Here is a 22,321-nt window from a genome sequence, read left to right as displayed (position 1 = left end):
ATACCTTTAGCAACGGCAGAGTGCAACCTTTTTCAAAACTGATTTTCTCCAAAAATTGTTTGGAAATACTTAGATATTTGAATTTAACTTTCAGGTTATATAAAATGTCATCTCATGAAATCCTGAAATCTTATTTCATCTCATACATAATTTCTACTATATATAAAAAAAGAACTCTGCCTGCCTTCATTCCAAATTTGCTTAGAGCAACGTTTCAAAGCTATCCTTTCCATAGACTGAAGAGCTACCTCCAAATTCCTCATATTAATAATATTCTTTGATAAAATAGGAAAGGATATTAGTCAGGATACACTAAGTTATAATATAGTTACAAATCCAGCCTAAAATCTCAGTGGCTTATTTCTGTACATGTTTATTTTTAGCTCACACAAAATCCAGTGTGTGTGAAGCAGTTCTCCTTCATCTTGTCAACACACCATCAGGAAGACAAGGCCCCTATGGTCACCATGGCAGAGGAAGAGAGAGCTGGAAAATCACATGGAGTGATTCTACCTACATCCATTGGCTAGAACCCAGTCACGTGACCCAACTGCTAGGGAAGCTGGAAAGGAAACACACAGGAGCTTATGCATGGCATAGGGAGTACCTACAGCTCTGCTTCAATCTGCTTTAGGGTTCCGAATATCCCTCTGCTCCTTTCTTTCACACATAGAAACCAGTCATCCCCCCCACCAAAAGTCAACCCCAAATCTACTGCATGTAGCTTCGAGTCCAAGAGCTCTGGGTGATATACAATGGTCTCTATTGTCTGGATGTGGTGGTCCCTGGGCCAGAGACCAGTGAACTTAAAAAATATTAACCATCTGTCCTGTTCAACGTGAAATAGTGGAATGTGGAATGAGGACGGAATCACCACAATAAATGCTCCTATTCAGAAAGGGGGAGAAAGAGAAGCGTGAAGCAAGTACACATCGGGAGTTCTGAAATCCTGCTGGGTACATTTTAGAGATCACTATCCCAGGAGAGGGAGTTTCCTTGTTCAGCCCTGATTCTGTCCTCTGGGAGGGACTTTTCTTGTTTATCACCTTCTCTAACCACACCTGAAATGGGTGTGAGGAACCATCGCCTTCTCCAGGCTATAGCCTTCAATATTGGCTTCTGCTCATGGAAGGTTGGGGACCAAAGGTTGCTGTACAGCTCAAAGCCTTTTTATATTCCAGGCTCATGGTATTTTTGGGGGGAATACCATTCCTTCAAAAAGTCAGTAGACTTTTGATCTATTTGATTCTAATCAGCTCCATGTGGTAATAAATACATCCAAAGTTATCTTTTAGACATAAGTCTACTCTGTTTCTGTGTTCTTACCACTGTTCTTATCTCTTTCAACTTAATGGGGGCTACTTTTCAAGTCATTTTACATTTTATTGGTGGTTTGCTGCTCAAAACCTTTTTAAAACTCTACCTATCAGAATCTATAAGCAGTAGCTATCCTAATCCCACAATGCCTAAGATTCAGGGACTTGATTTCTGTTTATAAACTGACCGGTTCTCCTCTGGACACATCTCTTTTTTATGATATCTTCCCAAACATAGCCAATAGTAGCCAACACATAATAGCAACATACTGTTTTCCAACCTTTTTCCTTACATGGTCTGTCTCCCATATTATCACAGGTGGAAATTTTCCCAATGTTTTGCTTCAGCCCTGACATGAATCACGATTTTTCCAGCCTCCAACATTAGTTTCTTCGCCACTAGTGGCCATCCGCTTATCCAATACCACATACAGATACCTTGAGTTCCAGGGGTATAATTGAAAACAAAAGCTAACTTTCAGTGACTTAACAAAATAAACATTATTTCCAGCATATATAATGTTTAATACATGACATGTGCCCCTCCCCCATCGTATAGCTGTATCATCTTGAATATCCGGTCTCCAAGGTTGCTAAATTTGGGGGATAAAAGGGCTGGATAACCACACTGGAAACCTTTAAGGGACGGTCCAGAAGTGGCTTATATTATTTCAACTCATCATTCATTGGCCACAATCCCATTAAAAAGCTCCAACCTAACTGCAGGGTAAGTTAGGAAACATCCTTGAGCATATGGACTTGGGGATGGAACATTCTGTCTTTTGTCACATATCTTCCCAAAATACCTAATCCAAAAATACCCACTAAAAAAAAAAAAAAAAACTAAAGTTTGGGCAAGTAACTTTACCATTAATTCTTTGTTTTCATTATAAAACAAGCTTAATTTTATTTAATCATAATATAATGATTGTGAGGATTTGATACCATGACATATAAAGTCCTAGCATACTACCTGATGTAGCATTGCCTCTCCTAAAAAGATCTGTAAAAACTCAGTAAGAGTATATCTTGTTTGTTCTAGGTTTTACACATAGGGATGTCATGTTCTAATGTAGGATTTAGTATTATTTGTAAAAGAAGCACAGGAAGCAATTTTGACCATTGACAGCCATGCAAGTTCCCTTTCAGAAGTCTGTTGATTGCATCTTTAAAATTAAGATTTTATATTTTGTACTGGGGTCTTGGCATTCCTTATGGTGTTGCTTTCATCAGCCCTAGTTCAAGTGCAGGTTGGATAACTGCTGAAGGATATGATAGGAGGGACACATGTGTGAGCTAGAGGAGATGATATTGTTTTCCCCCTAAAGAAGTACTTGGGGCAAGCATAGCTTATTTGGGAGGTGAACCCAGGAAGCACGGCAAAAGAGAGGGGAACAGAGACAGGAAGGAATAAAGGTAATACGGGGTATGATAATGACAGGGTTACCACAGTGGGCAGCTGGAAGTTTTCTGGGGCCTTCCAGGATATTCTGTAGACTACCCTTTGTAATTGCCCCTTGAAGGCTTGAAGAACATGATTTACTCATTGGCTCCTATCTCTCAGTGTTTGAGGTTTGTTCCTGTGATGTTTCTCTCCAGTATTTCTTGCACAAATGAACATGCTCCCCCAGCCAGAGAATTCCCACAGGCAGAAAGAGGCAAGATACCCTTGGCATATTTGAAAACTATCTGCAGGTAACCTCTGGAGTTGGCCTGGGGATATAGGTAGGACACCAACAGCATGGAGCCCATCTTTAAAATCATTCTCCTTGGAATTTCTGAATTGCTGAGCCATGTATTAGGTTGGTGCAAAAGTAATTGCGGTTTAAAAGGTTAAAAATACTGCAAAAACCACAATTACTTTTGCACCAACCTAATAGCTACAATTCCTTACTAGAATCTCTTTGTTTGAATTGTTGCTAATTTTTGAATGTATCTTAAAATTTGCAAAGTGTGATTTCTGACAAGGCGTGCAAGGTCACACATTGGAAAATCTGCTGATTTCCCAGGCCATTGCTGTCCTATCTCCCTGCACTAGATTTTGTCGCTCTTCTCCTCCTTCTTCTATCTTTTATAGTTGCCAACTTCCCTTTTTTTTGGCAGGAGGGTGGTGAAGTGTTCAAGCCAGACCCGCTGGTAGGATTCTTAAGTGGAGGGGCTATTTTACTGAAGCTAAAGAGGGGGCTAGTATCAAGGTAGCAAGCCAAGCTGAAAGCAGAGTCCTAACAAAGCCCAATAAACAGAAAGGGGGATGGGGATCAATGAGTCATAAAGCTAGAGTGGGCCGAAGCAAGCATCACTATGAGGCTGAGTCCAGATTTCTAAACATCAGGTGAGCAAGCGTTGGCTGAGTATAAAAGGGAAGATACAATTGCATGGAAATGCTTGCTGTCTTCAGTTTCATTGTAGGAGTCCATATAATCACTGTGCATGGTAAGCCCCCAAAGTCGTAGGTCAGCAAAAGGCAGATAGTAAGAACCTCTAGACTTTTATACATTTCCTAGACTTTGGTGCCTTAATCCCCCAATTTCAATCACTTCCTTTTATCATTTTTGTTATATTTGGAACTCATTTTTGTTCTGTGCATTGTTTTTCAGCTTAAAATGCATTTCTGGGTTAGAGATTCCGCTTTATTCTGGATTAAAGAGTTATACTCTTCATGTCTCAAACATTTTGGCAGGAAGTTAGCAGAAACATATGGGCCTCAGCATTTTGATGCCCAGACTGGCTTCTGCCAAAACATTTCTTTGCTGTCATATAGATAGCAACAATGTTTGGAACTGTTGGGGAATCATCCCACACAGCTTCAGCTAGGGAAAGCTACTGCCTAACAGCCTTTGTGCATAGCTGAGGGACTTCCCATCCCTAAGTCTGAGAATTTTCAGAAGTGGGAGGGAGGTGGAGTCAGCCAGACTTCACTTCTTAAAGCTGCAAGACCTCCAGACAGTGATCGGATAACTGAGATGGGAACACGGAGGATATTAGTCAGAATCCAAACCAGAAACCATTCTTATTTGTAAAAAGAGGGAATTGAATAGAAGTGATTGGTTGCACAGGTAGTGGATGAACTAAATATCAAACAAGAAATGGTAGGGTGACCCAGAGATGAGTTAGAATAGGAAGCCACTAGCACCTTAAAGTGGAGGGCAGCAGGGAAGACAGTTACCGGAGCTCAGTGGAAATAGGAACTATGATAGGCTTGTCCAGTGGGATCTGGAGCCAGAAATGAAACTCAGCAACTGCCAGTGACACCCCCTAAGGCTGACAGGGAGCTGGGAAACACCCTGGCTTCCCTTCCTTCCAACCTTCAATCTTCTTCTAGTGCCTTCTACTAAATGAAACAGACGTGGGACCCTACCTAGCAGAAGTGGGACCCTGGGACACCAGGCTCAAGCATTGGGCTCCTTGCACTATAGACGGATCCGAGAGCAAATAGGCCAGGGCTGACTTGCACAGGGAGGGAGGAATTAGTAGCTGAGATGGAATAAATCAACCTACTGTGTGATCTGAAGTAGGTACATCAGAATCCCCATTAATTTTCCTTGAGCCAACTCAGTGCTTGGAATGTTGGCACGAGAAGGAAAATGATCCTCAACCCTTGGTATAATGATCTTGGAGTTGTTTTATTTCTAAGCACCTGGGACTCAAAGGGTTCTTTGCTGTTAAGGTGGCGAGAAGCTGCCTAATATTTTCAGTTTTCAGCTAAGGGAATTCCAAGCTGAAAAACAAAACAAGCAAACACACCTGGAGATTACAGGAGATGGAATGCTGTCTATGAACAGGTACAGTCTACAGGCCAATGCTGAGGTCTTCAAGGACAAGAGGTCTGACGTCAGGGAATGGAGCGATGGTAGACTATTATGCAGGAACCATAGCAAGAATGTTTATACGATGAAACTAGGCCACTGAGGATTGGGAAGGAGCTGGAGCACCATGCTGAAGCATAAAAATTCCCAAACAAAACCAGAATAGGTAGTCACAATCATCAGGGCACAGACTTCAGCTGTGAAGGGGGGATTTCATTCACTTACCCATTAATTAAGTGCCAACCAAACTATTTAAGGATGAAGATGCTAAAGCCAACCGATTCGAAGATGTCTACAGTGTAACAGGAAAGGACAGAAGTAAACACATATAATCAAAGTAAAATACAATAAATAACATAAAGGAGAAGCATCCTAATTCCCAGGAAGGAAAGATAGCACACTAGAAATTTCTTAGGTAAGAGAGAGTTTGGCTTGCTAAGGAAAATGTAAATGGGAGTCATGAGAAGTGATTGAAGAGAGAAGAATTGGGGACTATCTAACCGAATAGGTTTAGAAATCATGTACAAACACTTCTTCCGAAAGTAAGTGAGGTGCTGTTGAAGGTTTTTAAGCAGGGGAGGCTCATGAACAAATGTAGTTTTAGAAAGATCCTGATGACAATATAACAGATGATGGATGGGAGAGGAATCAGGCTAGAGGCAAAAGAGAAGTTCAGGGACTTTTTTCAATAAATAGGCAAGAAGTGAGAAGAATATGGAATAAGATATTAACAGTGAGAATGGATAGAAGCGGGGGATATAAGAGATTACTTAAGAATGTGGATATAACAGATTAAGATTATTAGTGACTATTTGAAAGCAGGAGTGGGAGAGATAAGGATTATGTTCAACTTTCAGGCTTGGCAACTTTTCAGGTAGTTGCATTCTCGAAAAGAGACAACATAAAAGATGGCATCAGTTTTGGACAGGATGGGTTTGAAGTGCTGTGGGATAATTCAGGTAGAGATCCTGCTAGGCAATTAGGAGAAACCTCTGAATTGCTAGCAAATATTTGGGGAACCATTACCATTGGTTTGGGCCAGTGGAGTAGAGAAATGTCATCACCTAACAAAGATATTGGTGAGAAAATTGTTGTGGATGGACTTCTGGAGAATACCAACAACTAAGGAGATGGAAAAAGAGAACTGAGAAGAAAGGGCCAGAGTGAAAGAAGGAAACATTTCATGTCACAGGCATCAATGGGGTGAATTTCAAGATTATAGTCAACGTTGCCAAAATACGGCCAGTGAGATAAGGGCTAAAGTGTTTCTATTGGTTTTGGCAAATAGGTCACTGGTGATTTTTAAATTTTCTCTGGACTAGTAGGAATTGAGCTGTGTGACCTTGAGCAAGTAGTTTAATAGTAATCCCTACTCACAGAATTGTAAAAAAAAAAAAAGAAAGAAAGAAATTTGTACACACCTAGGAAAGGTTATGTGTCTCTCTGGAATTTACTTCTTTTAGATTTATTTGCATTCACAGTGCTCCAATGTTTTAAAAATATATGACCTTGAAGAAAAGACAGTCTTTTCAACAAATAATACTAATGCTAGAAGAACTGGAAATTCCAATGCAAAAAAAAAAAAAAATGAATCTAGACACAGACCTTGCACCCTTCGCAAAAATGAACCCCAAGTAAATCACGGGTCGAAATGTAAAACTAGAAATGACGAAACTCCTAGAGGATAGCATAGGAGAAAATCTAGATGACCTTGGGTATGGAAATAACGTTTTAGATACAACACCAAAGGCATGATCCATGAAAGAAATAATTGATAAGCTGGACTTCATTAAAATTTAAAACATCTGCTCTGCAAAAGACACTGTCAAGAGGATGAGAAGACAAGCCACAGACCGGGAGAAAATATTTGTAAAAGACACATCTGAAAAAGGACTGTTATACAAAATATACAAAGAACACTTAAAACTCAACAATAAGAAAACAAAAACCCGATTTAAAAAATGGGTCAAAGACCTTGACACCTCACCAAAGAAGACAGTCAGACGGGAAATAAGCATATGAAAAGATACTCAACATCATATATCATCAGGAAAATGCAAATTAAAACAACGAGATCCACTATACACCTATTACAATGGTCAAAATCTAAAACACTAACAACAGAAGTCCTGTCAGAATGTTAAATCCTGCCAGCACTAGAGGAATACACTCCTTCATATTGAACGTTATATTCATCTCTGAGCTACTTCAAGTGAGATTTCCAGGCGTGTTGTCCCGAAACACGTTGGTATACATAAGCTCTTTTTCAGTGGGAATAATTCTCCTTCTATCCATAGCATGGACCCTGCTTCCTCCTTGCACCACGCTGAGACCAGACCCTAGTGTTGTAGACAAGGGTTAGCAAACCAGGACCCACGGGCTGGACCCTTACAATGGTTGTAAAATTATGGAACACAGCCACACCCGTTTATTTATGTGTTGTTTATGGCTGCTTTCATACTATAGAGGCAGAGTTGAGTAGTAGAAACAGGAATCACATGACCTGCAAAGCCTGGAATATTTATTTACTAACTGACCCTTTAAAAGGAGCTTGTCAAACCCTGCTGTAAATCAGCTCTGTCCAACAGACCTTTCTGCGATGATGGAAATGTATAAATAACATGCACTGTACAACATGGCAGCCACTAGCCACGTGATTATTGAGTACTTGAAATATCGCTAGTGTGACTGAGAAAGAGAAATCTGGATTTAATTTCATTTTAATTTGTTTATAGTTTCGTGTGGCTATTGTGTTGGACAACACAGGTGTAGAAACAATGAAGGGAGTTGGGAAGGGGTAGTGGTTTTTGGAAGAAAAAACACAGCTTGAAGTCATTCATCTCAGTAAGGATTTTACATAATCTGCAGAAAATGGAAGGTTGCTTCTTCTAGCCAAGGGGAGAAGCCCACCCCAGCTGGTCCAGGGATCAGAGGAATTGGGGGGTTGGCTTTGCACAAGCACGTCCACCCAGAAGTCCTCATTCTAGCTGTCAGCGTCCTGAATTTAGTGTAGGAGACACTGGAGCAGTGAATTCAGCCTCTTTGAAGTACCACGACTCTCACATTTGTTTTTTATTCTTTTAAGGAGGGCGCAGTTCACAGTGGCCCATGCAGGGATCGAACTGGCAACCCCGGTGCCACCAGCACCACACTCCAACCAACTGAGCTAACCAGCCACTCCCACCACTCTCACATTTAAATCTTGGGTCTGATTATTAGCATAGCCTTCTGAATACAGGAGATGAGGATCTCTTTAAACACTGCCACTGAGGCATCCTGGTTTTCATACCATGCCCTAAGTTGGTGGATTTTTATCTTGAGTCTTTTTTCTTCCTTCCTGTGGATGCTAACAAGAGCCAACTAATTCTCCATCCCTCATAACTCCCTGTGCCCCATGTCTTTCAAGCACTGGACTGTTGCATAAGCCAATGCATTCCCTTCCACATGTCCCCACTCTCAGTCCACCACAGGTGAAACCTAAGGAACTGTGATGCTGGGCCATGTCAGAGGTGATCACTGCCTCACTTACCAGTAATGAGGGCTATCCCATCTATCCCACTGGTATCCCAACCTGAGTATCTGCTTTCTGTAACTATTCTTGCTGTCAACTTTCTTAGTCTGGGTTCCCCCAGAAGCAGACCCTGAGGCAAGAATTTGAATGCCTGTGGTTTATGGGGAATGATTCCAGGGGAGAGAGTTCAGGGAGTAGGAAAGAAAGACAGGAAAGAGTAGAAAGACAATATAAGATATATTACTAGGCAGGTTGTGTGGATGCCAACTGGGGCTAAATCCTGCTGGGACCCCTGGGAAAGTGTGGAACACAGCTTGGACTTGTCCTCCTACAGCATTCACTGGTTATTACTCCCAACATGTCAATTTCCTGGTACTTCTCGCCTGCCCTGTGCCTAAACTGAGAAAAACTCTCAGGTAGTGAGAGAGTTGCAGGCGCTTACCATCTTCATGTTCAGGAATGGTGGGTATTGGGGTGGTGTGGGCAGGGTACCCACAACGTCTTCAACAACACTGAATACAGTTAAAAAGCCATGAGTCCATAATGATACTCAAACAAAGAGGTCTGGCCAAACCAATAAAAGCAAAATCAACACACACACACACACACACACACACACACACACACACAAGCACACACACACCCTCCTTGGTCACCATTGGAGGTAACCAGTATACAATACTTCACTCTGACAATTGGCAATTGAAGGGGAAAATAAGCCTCAAACCAAACTTTCCTATATAAACTGTATGTCAGAGTAATCAGCTAGCCCTGGTCATTGAGGGAAAAGTCTTCTTTAAGGAAAAATGATCATTTTTCATCATTGTTTTGTAGGGCTGAAATAACACAAAATCACTAATTTGCTTTAGTATATTTCAGACTAAAAACGGGGACAGATGACACGAGTGATGGAAAATCTTGATAAATGTTGACTCTATGTTGAATCAGCTACATGGAGATTCACTATACTATTCTTTTTTTTTTTTTAATTAAAAGAGAAAGTCTTTTCTTACCTCCTCCAGCACTATCATTAGCCTTGTGTTGCATACATTCTTATAATCCTGATTTCCCATTATTAAAATAAACAAAGCACTAAATAAGGCAGTTGAACTGCAAACGACAGCTTTTTTTCCTAAGATGCAATTCCAAACGACAAAGCTCGTTTCCGCTTTGACCTCATTATAACAGTAACATTTTCCTAATCAGTAGATCCACTTATAGATAGCCAATGCTTGCTATGAAATCTTGTGGACACACCTCATACGCTTGTTGTGTGGATTTTAAAAACATCGTATATGGAGCTACCATCTGAGTCTGGCACATTGGTAAGTCATTCTTTTTTTCACCCTCTCCTCCCCTTCCCAAACCTAAGTAGGAAAAGTGTCTTTTAGTTCCTTTCAATGCAAATATATTACCTGAGAAGGGTACTAAGTTAACTCATTCTCACCTCCTAACACAAGAGCAGAGTTTACTTTGTCAGCGGTAACTACAGAAAACAAGGCCCTGATGCAATGGGATGTCAATTGCATAAATGTTGACACAAACTAGTATGGAAAGTAAATAACAATGTTCCATCTTATATTTGTTTGTGGATGAGCACTTTCTGGGGTTTTTTTGTTATCAAGCTTAGTTAATCCTCAGAGACCTCAAGTTAAAAGAGGAGGCTCAATACGCTTTAAAGCACGGACCCAGCTTCAAGCAGCTCGTAAACAGCAGAGCTAGAATTGCAACTCCAATCTTCTGACTTGGAAGTCCAAAGGAGGCCTGAATGTCTGGAGGCCAGAATGAGAACACTGAAGAAGGGAACAGCAGGGTGAGGACCTCTTAAAGAGTGGGTGAGAGATGGGGTGCTTGCCCCCCTTCACAAAGAGGTCCCCTTCGTGCCCCCACCTGTGTGTCTAGGATTTCTGTTTCTGCATTTTTCCCTATCTTATTTACACTAAATCATGCATCGGAATAGCCTAATGTTCAATTCTCAAGCAAGGATCCCAGAATATTCATAATTGTGCTGTATTTACACTCAGCTAAAAGGAAAATAAGATCTCATTTCAAATTTTCTAAAAAATTAATCTTCAAATGATACCTACAGAATATGTTACAATTCTGAAAAACTGAGTTTTGTTTTTCTTATTCTTTACCACATGTACAATATTCAGTTTTTTTCTTGAAAAGCTATTGATAATAACCACTGGTGTAGTCGGTTGAAATCCAGAGTACAGTGTTTTAATGGAAAAAAAAATTGCCTATCTTTACGTCCTTTCCTATGGCAAACACTTAAAAAAAGAGTCTTATACAATTTTGCTGATTTTATAAGTCACACATATTTGTAGCTTTAAAAATTCAAACGTTAGAGAAGTGTATAAACGATACAGTGAAGTTTCCGCCACAATCCCATTCTTTAGCCTGAACCATAGTTAATAGCTTTGCAGCTCTTCTTAAGACTTTTTATTTTACAGAGTTTACGAAGCACTTCCGCATACTTCATCTCATAGGAGCGGTATTCAATTATAAACGTGAGATTGGGAAAATTGTTTTCCAGTGAACTTTAATAACCTTCTCACAAAAGGGAGCTACCATGACTGACTACCTTCTCTTCACATTTTTGCAAACCCAGGACCAGACTGATTCGCTGTGACCTTTGGTGCTCAATTCATATAGCAAAGAGCATACTGGGCTGTGGAGCAGAATCAATTCAGAATCTGCTAAGCATTTTGGTTCTATCAGCTACAGCCTTAGCTAAATGCAAAACATTTGCATGGTTAATAGAGAAAGATGGAGCAGTCTTCCAAAATATTCTAAAGGATGCATCTTCAAGATCACTAACACAGAAAAATATAGGACTAGCCCGTCTAAATTATGGTATAAAATTGAGTTCAAATTAGAGTAAATTGTGGTATCTCCTCCCATATAAGAGGATAGAGATATACTTCACACACCAATTAGCACTGGAGATAAAGTAACAGCTCTCAAATTAATGGAATAAAACAAGTCCCCCCAGGCTAACAGCACAGTCTCGGGGTTAGCTGCTTAATTAGTGGGGTCTTTGTTCTAATAGATCTTTCAGATAAGATCTTGAAATCAAGTCTGGGTAGGGGGAGGAGGAAGTTGGAGAGAGCTTGGAGGCTTAGATGAGTCCAGTTACCATATTTTTAAACTACACTAATGGAAACATAAGGACCTTGATTCCAAAAAGCCAAATCAACTTCATCTCTTAGATTAGTTTGTGTATAATGAACTGTTTATTTTGGCCTCAGAAGTTGCTTCAATGAACCCATTATGATGGCCAAGGCCGAACCTTGATTAAATTTCCCCCCAAGGACAAACTGAAGGATAGTGCATACTTTTTAGTCTTCATCCATTTTGTACATTATGAGCAAAAATGTTTACTAGGTAAATTGGTCATATTTACTATTGTGGTTTTAACGTTTTGATACTTTGATTCTTAAATTTTTTGGTCTTTATCTGAAGCAGGTAACTGAAGTAGGTTTGATTTCCACTGAAACAAAAAGGCAGTAACAAGCCTCTGAGCTCCCTGGACTCTGAGCAAAATGCAGAGCGACTTGGAGTACTGTGACCTAGCTTGAAATGTTGTAATGACTGTGATAGTGATTCATGTCCTCACAAAACAAAGGGCTATCTCTCTAACCCTTCACAGCTTAGGCAATGCCTCCTCCACTGAGCTGCCTTTGATGATGAGACTCTGGCAGCCAGTCTAAGACAGAAAAGAACATTCAGGGAATTTTAAGTGGTTTGGATCAGCAGTTGTCATATGCAATTGATGTTCATTTATATTTCACTAGCCAAAATCTAATGCTGCCGAAAATTGGGGAAAAAATATTTCAAACACTAATCAGGCCCAATCCTGCTTTAATGTAAAAAATGAGCTGTCTTACCTTTTTTCAGTCCTAGCCTCAGAGGGAGATTTAATATTTCCTGACAGTGCTTTAAATACTTTGCTGTTCAGACTTCAATGAATCCACAATAATTATATCAGTTAAACCAGCTTGGTTTTTCCAAAGCTGTTTTGAGCTTAGGGTACTTTTGAACTTCTGATCATGGCATTCATCCTTTGACAATCAGGTTTAATTGAAAAAGGGCCAATCCTTAGGTGGATTGCCACTTAATTGTTTAACCCATTTTACCTATTAGTTGTTTATGTATTAATCTATTGACTCAGTGGTCTACAATTTCCCAGCCTCCTCCTTTCCAGGAAGTTTAATTGCACAGAATCTAGGAGCCATATACTATTCCCAGTGGAGAGGTTCAAGGAAGACCCAGTGATTTTTAATTCCCAGAAGATCAAGCAATAAAGACTTCAATAGAATATCATTAAGAACTGACTTAACATTTAATGTGTAACTAAGCCTTTTATAGGAGCTTTTAGTTTGTCATTTCTATGAAGAAGGCTAAAAATTACTTTTGTTTCACAGGTGGAGAAAGTATGAGGTATCAATACAGCATCATTTTGAGGGGGAAAAAGTACCATTTCTTTAGGTGGAAATGAATTCTACACATCCCTCATTACTCCCTCAAGAAATCCAACAATTTCATCCTAGTTTTAGCTTCAGTCAGTGTGCTCATTCTTCCTGAACCACATTCTCCAGTAAAATGCGATCTTCTCAATATGCTGTATGGACAATCACAGCCTTCACCTCTACAACAATTGAACAAAAAAGCACATATTTTCCCTCAGAAGAATAACTAAAGAGTACGAAACACATTTATATAAAGCCATAAAGCAAGTGGAAGAATCATAAGGCCTCACTCACCCTCTGTGTGAGTAGGTGGCGCGCTTCGCCTTCCTAAGAAACACAGGGATGGGAGGTGTAGACCCTTTGTATTTCTTCAGTTGAGCACTGAATCCCCACAGCAGGATCTGTGTTAGCTTCTTTGAAAGTATAAACAATATCACTACAAACTAGTGACCATATATAGGAACTCTTTTGTTTTCCCATAATTTATTGTGTAAAAACAAATTAGAAGTCATAGAGTAGATGCTTATTAATAAAAAAAGAAATTATCACAGAGATGAACATAAATGGTTATGAAATCAGAGCAGGCCTCCAAAATACAGGCATTGCAGAGTCCAAATAGAGAAGAGATGATAACAAAACAAAGTTTGCTTTGCACTTCTCAGTCAATATTTATCATGTTTTCTCTTCATGGCACAGGTACTCTGGGTTGGGGAGCCTGGTGTGAGGCTGGGGTTCCTTGTTCCTCCATGTGGTGGTTGAGAATCAGGAAGGATATCTTGGCCATGGATTTTTCCCCCCAGAAAAGTGAGGGATCCCAGCCTCCCACATCAGGCTCCCCAGCCCCGAGTACTGGTACCAGGGTAGATGAGCCCCCAACATATGGCTGTGAAAATCAGACTCCGACCATTCAGGTGTGACGGAAGGCTTCAGGAAACCCAGACATCCTCGTAAAAGGTCCGTGTACAGACTCACTTGCTCACAGGCACTCACCTTGGGCTCCAGCAGAGGGATGGTGACTCTGGAGGCATCAGAGACATACGGAGTGGGGGAAGACTGAGGTGTGTCTCTTCTGGGGGAGGACTGGAGGACAGTCGGCATTTTCCCCATGTGAGGTCTTCCTCTTGTGCAACTGGCAGGCAGGCGCCATCTTTCCTGTGTTGAGCCCACCCCCACCATTGCCAAATCTGAATCTGATTGGCCTGGGAAGCTCTGCTGCTCTACCCTGCTGACTCACTGGGACCCCGCCCCACCCACTTCCCCAATGCTGGGGGCACTTTCTCCAAGAGCAGCCAGCCCTGCCTGCATTTCACTCTTTCTTAGAAAACTATCAGAACCTGGCAGGCCCCTGGCAGGCAGTGACTGGCTTTGGTGTGCTCTGAGACTTTTGCTGAAGAGCTTCAGGCTCAGCACTGGCACCAAACCAGAATTTACATTAACCTGGTGAGCACAGCTGTTCCCACTCTAGTGACTCCCTGAGACACTGCCTCATACAACTTATATACCGCATGAGGCTCTATCAGCTGCTGAACCTGAAGGGAGCCAGCAGGTGGCAGCAGGCCTCCAAGTGCCCTGTCCTTTTGTGGCATTACCCCAGGCCCGGTACTGGTGGTAGACATCCTCGATTTATAATTTGGCCTATGCCACATGCCTCCAGATTTAGCATAGGCAGCAAACAACTGTGGATCACTTTGTAGCTCCTATCAGCTAGTCCCTAAACAGTCATAGGCAGTGGATGACCTGTGCCTGCACCAGAGCCCCTCCTGAGAGGTCCCAGAACCAACATACTGGGAGGTTGGATTCAGACCACAGCAAGCACTGCCGAATTAGCCCCACAAGTGGCACACACAAAGGGTGGTCTCAACAGGCACCAGAGCCAACTGGGGTGAATCCTACTCAGTCGGGTAAGCTCCCCTTCCCCCACAGCAGCCTGTAAGCTGTGGACATGGCCAACCACACAGCTAGTCAGCCTAATGGTCAATTCCACCAACTGATGTGCCTATAGCAACCAAGGTTTAACTATAACAGGAGGACACAAACAACTCATACAAGGGACACTCCTGGAGCACCCAGCTCGGGTGACAAGGGAGACTGTGCCACTGGACCCCACAGGACTAGATGAAGCAGAGGATTGAATCAGCCATTTGGAACACAAGGTAGCAGAAAACACCCAATTGCAACAGCAAAAGGAAAAAATAATTTAAAAAATGAGGATAATGTAAGAGACCTCTGGGACAACTTCAAGCATAACAACATTTGCATCCAAAGGGTACAAGAAGGACAAGAGAGAAAGAAAGAGATTGAGAACCTATTTGAAGAAATAATGACTGAAAACTTTTCTAACCTGATGAAGGAAATAGACATATAAGTCCAGGAAGTGCAGAGTCCCAAACAGGATGAACCCAAGCAGGACCACACCTAGACACATTATAATTAAAAGGGCAAAGGTTAAAGACAAAGAGAGAATCCTAAAAGCAGGAAAAGAAAGGCAACTAGTAACTTATAAGGAAGATCCAAAAAAACTGTCAACTGATTTCTCAATAGAAACTTTGCAGACCAGAAGGGATTGGCAGGAAATATTCACAGTAATGGAAAGCAAGGACTTACAACCAAGACTACTCTACCCAGCAAGGCTATGATTTAAAATGAAAGGACAGATAAAAAACTTCCCAGACAAGAAAAAGCTAAAGGAGTTCATCACCACCAAACCAGTATCATAAGGAATGTTAGAGGGACTTCTTTAAAATGAAAAAAAAGAATTATGAATAATAAAATGGCAATAGCTACATATCTATCAACAATTACTTTCAATGTAAATGAATTAAATGTTCCACTCAAAAGATATAGGAGGGCTGAATGGATAAGAAAACAAACCCTTATGTATGCTGCCTACCAGAGACTCACTTCAGATTGAAAGACACACACAGATGGAAAATAAAGGGATGGAAAAAGATAGTTCGTGAAAATGGAAATGAGAAAAACAAAAAAGAGTTGGAGTAGCTATACTTATACCAGACAAAATAGACTTTAAAAGAAAGGCTATAAGAAGAGACAATGAAGGACCCCAGTAATCCCACTTCAGCATATTCATCTGAAGATACCCAAAATGCTACTTCTAGGAGACCTGTGCATCCATATGTTCATTGCAGCATTGTTTACAACGGCTAAGATATGGAGGCAGCCTGGGTGCCCATCAATGGATGAATGGATAAAGAGGAGGTGGTACATATATACAATGAAATGTTGCTTGGCTATGAAAGGGAATGGGTTTTTGCCATCTACAGCAGCATGGATGGACCTTTAGGGTGTTGTACTGAGAGAAGTATATCAAACAGAGAAAGACAGATGGAATGTGATTTATATGTGGAATCTAAGAACAAAATTAACAAACAAATCAGAGACAAACTCATAGGTACAGAGAACATTTCGATGATTGCCAGATGGGAAGGGTGTATGGCTGAAAAAAGGAGACGGGATTAAGAAGTACAAATTGGTTGTTACAAAGTAGTTATAGGGATGTAGGGTATAGCATAAGGGATATAGTCAACAATATTGTAATAACTGTGTATGGTGTCAAATGGGTACTAGATTTGTGAGGGTTACAGATGGGAGGGGATTGGAGGGCAGGGTGAAAAAGATGAAGGGATTAAAAAGTACAAATTGGTAGTTACAAAATAGTCATGGGAAGGTAAAGTAAAGCATAGAAAATATAGTCAATGATATGGTAATAACTATGTATAGTGCTAGGTGAGAACTAGACTAGTCAGGGGTATCAGTTCTTAAGTTATATAAATGTCTAATCACTATGCTGTACACCTGAAATTAATATAAAATAATATCGAATGTCAACTATAATTGAAAAATTATAAAGGGAGGGAAGGTGAAGGAGAATAAGAGGTTTAAATTTCCAGGTATAAAATAAATAAATCATGGGGATGTAATGCATCGCATGAGGAATAGTGTCAATAATATTCTGATAGCATAGTACGATGTCAGATGGTTGCTGGACTTATGGTGATCTCTTCTTTAGGCATGTAAATGTTGAATAACTATGGTGTACCCCTGAAATTAACATAATATTGTGTGTTAGCTATATTTTTAATAAAAATCTTAGAAGAAAAAAAAGGAAAAAAGACACGGATTAGATGAAATATTCTAGGGATTACCTGTCTTCTTGCATAAAAACAATAGGAATCTAGAAAACCTTGTGTCCTATACCCTTAGGGATATTGTTTTCTAGATTGTCTGTTGTCTGGCTATTTACTCAGTCCTTAGTCCTCTGGTGGCCTGATATCTACTATCAGATTAATTGAGCCCTGTCTCTAGAATATGGTCATATCTCCTTCAAGTGAACATTGCACACACTGGTGTAGTTAGAATACCTAAAAGCTAAAATGGAATTTCATCAAACATATAGAATAGGTTACTTGAGCTGTTTTGTGTTTGCTTGCTAACAAATGTTTAATATACATATTTATGCGTAGTTAAATTTGGTCAGATATTGCCTTTCAATATAAACTTGTTACTAGGTGGTGGGGAAGACAGTTATTCCTCATCCATTGCTAATTATTGGTAGTTAGCATTATCCACAACATAATCTTTGCAACATTACCTTCAACTCAGCGTTGATCTCTCTTTAGTCCCATCCCAGGTAGTCTTAATGTCACCTGTAGGCAATTAGGTGCCTGTAGGCAATTAGGGGGCAATAAACTTGTAGATCTCCAGACTACAGATTCAGAGGAATGCAGTAGGATTAGAATTCAATGCACGCACAGGGCTCTCCTGGGTTGGTCGTCTCCTCAGGCCTCTGTGGTTTGGTCTGACTATTGCCTGGTCTTTGCTGCCCAGTTCCAGAGGCAGTTAGGATTTCTCCTGGTCCATCCAGGAAACTGAAGACCCTAGGAGAGTCCCAATCAATACTTCCTACAGAGTAAGTTTCTTCCATAGGGCTATAGTCAAACCCTGTGGTAACTGCCCATAAGAACAGAATATGGACAGATATGGACATCCTGGGAGCCATGTCACAGATAGAGATGATGATGGTGATGATGATGGTGATGATGATGGTGATGATGATGATGGTGATGACATAAAATATAACTCAAGGAATATTGGCTGAAACCTCTAAGAGTTTTTTTCTCTCTCATATATCTAGAGCTGGGCAACCTAAAGTTGGTGCAGGGTCTCAATTATGCTATCAGGGACCCAAAGTCTCTTTCGTCTCTGTCATTATTAGTCTGTGGATCTTGTCAAAATGGCTGCAGCACCTGTAGGCATATAACAGGGAAGGAAAGAGTGCAAAGGGATTTCAAAAATATAAGATTTTGTTTTTTTATACAGGAAAGAAAGCTCTCTCCAGGGAATTTCACTTACGTTACATTGATCAGAACTTCCCCAACCCCTAGCTGCAAGGGGTTGGGGAAGAGTAATTTTCGCAACCATCCTAAACAAAATGAAATCCTGATAGTAAGGAAGAAAAGGAATGGATATTAACAAGCAGCTACTAATGGTTACCACTCCTACTATTTACCAATCACTTTATCAGGTACTTTACATACCTACCAGGTCTAACATTGCATTAGAGTAATCATTTTCCACATGGTGACACTGAGGATCAAAGTCTTAGTAACTTACTTGCCCAAGAAAATGGCAGAGCCATGATTTGAATTCAGGCGAACTTGATTAATAACAATAATAATAGTTAACATTGATCAAATGCTTGTCATGTGTCAGATATTCCCCTAGGTGCTTTTTGGGCATCGACTCATATCTTCCTCATAGAAACCCTTTGAAGAAGGTGTTTTTATTGTCATCATTTACCAGATGAGAAAAACAAGGCTTAGAGAACTTAGAATCACACAGGTTATAAGAAGTGATGCTAAACGCTGAACCCCGTTCTGTGTGACTCTTTAGCTCTTGACTACTCTATCACACAACTTCTGCAAATACCGCTTGCTCAAACTCTATACACAGCCCCCAACTTACAAGGGTTGTGGAGACAACAAGCTAACAAGCCAATGGTTAAATACCAATAAGGCAGATTTGGGATTAAATAGAAGAGGAGCCTGAGAATGAAAACTGAAGATACAAGAAATAGCAAGAAAATGAGTAAGGTCTAAGTTGGTGTTGAACCATGTGCTAGAATGTGCCCTTAATATTTTTCCTTGATGCAAACAGCATCTTTCTCTACACTGATGTGTATTCTTGATGAAGTCACAAGGAAATATCTACCACGAAATATGTCAATTTCTCATTGCCTACCCAATAATGGCTTCCCATTCTTTTCTAACAGAACCCCCATTTTACTAGGGGAAACATTAGGCCCAGTTAAAATCGGTTCCACAGACTTACTTGCCTCTATAGGGTGCCATATGACACAACACGTGCCATATGACACTAGACTGACCAATGACATTTAAGTAAGCAGTCTCTTGGTGAGGGCTTCCTGAAAAGTGATTGTTTATCACTGAAAAGAGACAAGCTCACGCTCGCTTCAGCAGCACATATACTAAAATTGGAACAATACAGAGAAGATTAGCACGGCCCTTGCACAAGGGTGACACACATGCTTGTGAAACGTTCTGTATTTTGCAGCTCCCAGAGGTCATATGACACTTTGCTTGTTAATACCAAGGAAACGATATGCATCAAGGCACAATGTATGTGACATTTAATATTTACTGAGTTGTTATTGTTGTTACATGAAGCTGAAAATAATACCTATTGATAATAGTGGCTATGCTATTCTCCCCTTCCACCAGTTTTATTTTTAGTTTACTACCAAAGTCATCTCCAGCGTAAGGCGTATCACAGTCATTGCCCCAGCTTTAGTCTGGAAGGAGTGGGCTTATGGCTCTGGTACCTTGTACTGAAGAAGGCTTTCAGGGGAGTAAGGTGACTTTGTACTAAGCCATAGGCTTCGGCAAATTGAACCTTCATGACAGTTTTTCCTCACCTATCCTGAGCCTCAGCTTCCTTATATCTAAAATGAAGATCATAATGTTTACTTAAATATTTACTGAGAGGTGTGTGAAATGCCTAACTCTGGTGGTACAGATTGTATGTGTTTTTCTTCATTATGAATTCCCCTCTCACTAACACAAATGGAACAAATTATCTCACCATTTACCACTTCTTTCTCAGTGCAATACTTCAGTCTTCTTGCTATAATGTCCTTTGGAAAAACATCTCCCCCTGGAGTTGGGCCTGGATTTTCCTTTTATGTAGGTTTTGTGTGATTAAAAAAGTTGGTAGGGAAGCGAGTAGGAAGAAGGAAAAGTTCCATAGAGCACGACCCTAGGCATGGATGGCTCTGCTCTCAGGCAGAAGAGAACTCACAAGAAGCGAGAAGGCAAACATCTCTCTCTTCCTCAGAGCTTCCATGTTTTCCCCCCATGTGAAAAAGGGAACCATGTTTGTGACCATATCTTTTGGCTCACAAAGTATATCTGCACTTTTAATTAAGGTTTCCTTGAAAGCTAAGTCTTCTGAGATGTGCTGTTGGAATGAAGTCATAATCACCTATGGTACATATTTATAATACATACATATATACATACCACATACATATTTATATATAACATTAGAGTCTGTTACCATGGAAACTATTACAGTACTAACAAATTAAGCATTGTGACACCACTGTAATAAGAAAAAGGAAATTCAAATGAAAAACCAAGCATTTGTTTAAGCACAAATAGCTTTAGTAATTAAATACACAGAAACAATACAGAAAACCACAAATTAATATTTAGAAGCCTTTTCCAGTATGAAAATCAGATTTGATGTTGTTTTTTGTTTTCCACTGCATTGCATTATACATCTTTATAAATTAAGTTTGGCATTGGGTTAACAAGAATAGATCTGCAGAATTGGAGCCCTCACACACCTAAAAGCCCAGCTCTCATTCTAAATAGTTACACCTGCCATAGTCAGTGAGAAAGAATTTATGGCTCTTTTTATTCATCAAAAAGAGGTCTTTTAAAAAGAAGGCTCAAATGTGAAGTTGGTCCTACATTCCTTGTTTCATTCAGACAACATGTAGCACTACCCCTGGGGTTTTGAATATATTAACATCCTTTCACAATTAACCCTAATGGGACAAGTGTAGGATTCTTCCAAGCAGATATATTCAAAGCTGAAAAATACATATGTTTAAATAGATCTCATTATATCAGCTACACCAAATCTCTCCTCTTTATATACAGAGGATTGTACCTTCTCACTGTCATGCAACATTAAAATAGAAAGGCATACACAAGGATGACATGGATTTGACAAAAAATTAATGATTTGTACATCACTTTAATGCTTCAAATCTGCAATTCATGTATGCTAATTAGTTCATAATGGGCTGTTGAAGAACAGAACTGTCATCCTGCTGCTTCGCAGGTTTCTGGAAGCTCCGATTCAGCACAGACTTGCTGGTTGGCTGCTGGATTCTGGGCTGTAACACGGCAGATCTATGATAGCATTTTTCTCTCCACACAATTGTTTCCTGGATGTGGTGCTTTAATCTATCAGAGTTACGATGGCATATCTCAAATAAGTGGTTCCTGGGTGCCGCAATACATACCAGGAGCAATAAGCATAGCATCACTATATCTAAATGATTGATTTCTGGATTTTAGGCTGTCAGGCTATACCTCAGAGGGCAGCTGTCAGCTTTCTAAATGTATGAAGTTGTATTATGCAGCACATTTTGAAAATGTATGTACAACTTTTTTTATTTACAGATAAAAAGGGCTGTAAAACTTGGAGAGAGAAAACAAAGGGGGCTAAAAAGATCAGATATTTTTTCTTACTGTGAAATCACATATATCTCCCCAGTACAAGAAAAGCCGCTACCAGTCCTTTTTTGGGGGGTCTTTGTGCTGCCAGGGCACAGACAAAGATTGTCATAACAGCTGAGAGTATAAGGCTGAGCTGCTTCACAAACCAAATGAAAACACCAGGGCTTGCTGGAAGCTGAGAGATTTTAAAACAACTTGCTCTGTTTTTACTGGAGAGAAAAACTGATTTTCCCTATCTCATGATAGAGACTTGACCCAATGTGTTTCTCATATTACATCAGCTGATCTGTAAACCCAGCTGCCACGCATGTCCAAAGAGAAGATGACACAAAGAAAGAAGCATCAAATTTGTCTTCAGGTTTGAAATATCAATTGGGTTCCCGATTGCTGAAATTTTATCTTTAAGACTCCAAAATGATGATGT

At 40.2% G+C, this 22,321-nt stretch overlaps 1 non-coding gene across 1 annotated transcript; it reads left to right on the top strand.

Moving 5' to 3' along the window:
- The first annotated feature begins 19,593 nt into the window (after window positions 1-19,593).
- LOC117026394 (U6 spliceosomal RNA) lies at window positions 19,594-19,696 on the top strand. The gene has a single exon (XR_004423747.1). It is a non-coding gene; the product is annotated as a U6 spliceosomal RNA (small nuclear RNA).
- The last annotated feature ends 2,625 nt before the right edge of the window (window positions 19,697-22,321 follow it).

The sequence above is a fragment of the Rhinolophus ferrumequinum genome, chromosome 8 (assembly GCF_004115265.2).
Source record: "Rhinolophus ferrumequinum isolate MPI-CBG mRhiFer1 chromosome 8, mRhiFer1_v1.p, whole genome shotgun sequence".
NCBI lineage: Eukaryota > Metazoa > Chordata > Mammalia > Chiroptera > Rhinolophidae > Rhinolophus > Rhinolophus ferrumequinum.
Note: the sequence above shows the minus strand (reverse complement) of the source record. Positions and strands in the feature narration are given on the sequence as shown.